The following is a 3,716-nucleotide window of genomic DNA, read 5'->3' as shown; positions in this document are numbered from 1 at the left end:
CTGACGAGATCAGTCGACTGACGAGATCAGTCGACTGACGAACTATTTTCCAGTTTTTCCAGGTTTCGGGTCTGTTTTAATTGGTTCGGATTTTGGGTTCGGGTTTGGCTATTCATATATGATCTCCCCTACCCGAAACCCCCCCCATCATCAGATCTGAGAAACCCTAGCCCCCTCTCTCCTCTCTTAAACCCTAGGTTCGTTCTTGGCAATTTTAGGGCGTTTCAAAGGATTTTCAGTGGGTTCCGAATGTTGCAGCAAAGGGGAATCATCCTCTCGCAGATCCAGGAGTGTTGTAACACCCCAGAGGCGAGTAACATCTCGCCCAACTCTGTCCCTTTTGTTTTACACGAATTTATTGAGTTTTTATTGAGCCTAAAACGTATTTTTAGTACAAAGAATAAATCTTTATAGTATATGATGCGAAATGTTGAGCTTTTCAGTTTATAAAAAGATCATCAACGTTTTATTAAAGAGATCTAGATCTGAAAACGTTTGACTAGAGTTAATTCAAGACTTTTTGATTTCAAAACATATCAAACATGTTTTTATATGTTTAAGGTTTTTGAGAAATGTTTACATGCAGATCTTTCATTTCAGTTTAGTACATATATGTTAAAATTAGTATCTTTATGCTTGGGATTTATGATGATGGTTTTAGATAAATTTTATTGCAATAATCGAAACCTGCACAACAGGTTCTGCGTCGGTTCGGTCGACTGATCAGTCGACCGACGATAATCGAAACCTGCACAACAGGTTCTGCGTCGGTTCGGTCGACTGATCAGTCGATCGACGGGTTGGATTTTTTCCAGCTATCAGTCGACTGATCGGTCGACTGACGGGCTGGTTTTATTTTTTGTCAGTTCCCCAGTCGACCGATCAGTCAACTGGCGAACTGATGTGGTTCTGGTTGATCTCGTCAATCGACCAATGAGTCGACTGATGGCATCAGTCGACACATGAGTCGACTGATGAGGTGTTTTGCAGATTCTTGATCTTTTTGAGTTGCTTTTCGGGGTCGCCTCGATTCTCTGACACTAGTTTACAATGTTAGTGAATTATCTGTACATGTGAGTTGACTTTTGACACAAGTACCAATCCGCACACCGAGGCACGTGTGACATGAGTCTATGTGTATCTTTTGTGAATATATATCATCGACACTTACACTTTGCAAAATTTATATTTAGTCCTCGTGTTGGACATTCATTTCATTCGGTCCATGCGTTGTACATTGGTTATATTTGGTCCATGCGTTGGACATTGGTTATATTTGGTCCATGCATTGGACATTGGTTATATTCAGTCCATGCGTTGGACACTCGTTACTTTCATTCCATGTGTTGGACGTTCACTTCATGCAGTCCATGTGTTGGACATTTAATCTATATAATCTATGTGTTGGACACTTAATCATTTTCGGACATGACACTCATGTGAGTTCGACATGACACTATGTTTGGAAGTAGAGATGGGTTTTGTTTTCTTTTAATTTATTTGTTCTTGTGTTAGATTCCGGGTTTGGTATTTAGGGATTTACAATTTGAGATACAAGGTATATACATGAGGGTTTCCTTGTTTGGATTATTTCGCTCGACGTACCTATGCTCGTGTTGTAATTTCCTAACTACTAAAATCCTCTTATACATAGGTATTTACAATTTGAGCTACATGGTATATACATGAGGGTTTCCTTGTTTGGATTATTTCGCTCGACGTCGACGACGAGGGGGCGGACTGGGACTGAGCACGGCACGGTGGCGTTGACGGAAGCTCGGGGTTTGAGCGTGAGGCGGCGACGCGGCTCCGGGGCTGCTGTGGTGGTTCGGCGCGGGTGGATCTGAGGAGTAGAGGAGGAGGAGGCGGGGCGTCGCTGCAGTGGGGCGGCGAGAGCTCGTGGGGGCGGCGGACAGGGAGGCTGGTCGGAGGAGGAACAGGCGGTGCTGCTGGAGGCGGAGAGGCTGGGTTCGGGTGTGGCTGCTGGTCGTTGGCGGGGCGGCGAACAGGGCGGCGAGAGGTGGTGGTGAAGATGGAGGTGCGGCTGTTGGAGGTGGCGCTGGCTTTGGCGGTGGTGCAGGCGGATCCACGGGCGGCGCTCAGGCGGTCGACGAGGGCGGTGGTCGGAGGTCTGGTGGGCGAGCGGCGGCGGTTTCGGGTTGCTGGGTGTGAGGTGGTGGGTTCGCGGGTTGAAAGAGAGAGGGAGAAGAAGAAGGAGGCGGCGTGGATGATGAACAGTAGAGGGAAAACGAAAAACTATATATATATATATAATTGTAATTAGGGTTAGGGTTTAGGTTAAAATAATTAAAATAAATACTTTTGAGTACTTAAAAATTAAACTAATTACATAATAATTATCTACAATTAAAAACGTACATGTTGAGCTAATACAATATTTGATACAAAATAGTTGAAAAATACCCATATTGTATAATTAAACAAGAATAATTAATAATAAAAAATATATTTACTTATATTTAAAATCAAATACTTATGGGACAATTACGTACGTAGTAAAACGTACTAGTTATACTAATACGATAGATAATATGTAATAGTTAAAATAATGCAATCAATTATACCAAAAAATACGTAATTAATAATACAAAGTATTATACGAAATATTGCGTAATAATATTAATAGTACAATATATTATTTAAAAATACGAAACAGTACCGATAATACAACAAATTAATTTTAGAAATTTTTTACCGCACAAAACAAATTTATAAATATTAAAATCATTTAAATAAATATATAATCAGATTTTTAAATCATAGAAAATTATAGAAAATCGAGAAAAATACAAATACTCGTTTATAAATAATAATTAAATATTTTAAAATACTAGAAAATTATTTTAACTAGTATCAAAATTCACGGTCATTACATCCTACCCCCCTTAAAATAAATTCCGCCCTCGGAATTAAAATAAGAACCCCAGGGACAGATATAGAATGATATCCATAAACAGATGAGACAAGAAACAAGAAACAATGGAAAGTTACGAGACAAAAAATAATGGAAAGTTCCGGAGTCAAAGGATGATAAGATAGGGACGAAAGAAAATCTATCAAGAAAAGGATAAGGGCTCAAGAATAGATTTTCTAGGCTTATTGGCTTTAATTATTCCTCTTGCTATTATAATGCTATTTTTTCATGTATTTTTTTTTGCTTTTGCAATGTGACCTGCATGGGCCACCAAAAAAACCTGTCACGCCCCGCTTCCCAAAATACACGGGAACCAGGATGTGAACAAGCCCGCGACGTATTGGACTGAGGAGAGATAAGTGCTAGACCCCGTCTTCTCAATCCAATACGCTAAGCGTCTGGAAAAACAATGCGAAATCACAGGTCCCCGATCACAATAGCAAGAATATAAAGACAACCCAGAACATACATATCACAAATGAATATCATCCAAGACATAATATTCGGGTCAAACATGCCCTTATACAAATCTGAACAAATGAATACTAAAGAGATACAAAATACACTGATCAAATAGAAATAGAAGGTAGTACAAAAGAAAACTGAGGACCAATAACTAAGCTTTAGCTTCTTCTCCTGCTCCATCCGCTAAGCACTCCTGCTGAGAATCCTTTGGCTCCTGATGATCACCCAGCTGAACCTGTTCTTCCTCTAAGTCCGACGTACACCAGAGAAAACAGGTGTACGTCAGGTGCATGGCGCACGGCAAGACCCAACCCCA

Source organism: Asparagus officinalis, chromosome 3 (genome assembly GCF_001876935.1).
Source record: "Asparagus officinalis chromosome 3, Aspof.V1, whole genome shotgun sequence".
Lineage (NCBI taxonomy): Eukaryota > Viridiplantae > Streptophyta > Magnoliopsida > Asparagales > Asparagaceae > Asparagus > Asparagus officinalis.
This window is presented reverse-complemented; position numbering follows the sequence as displayed.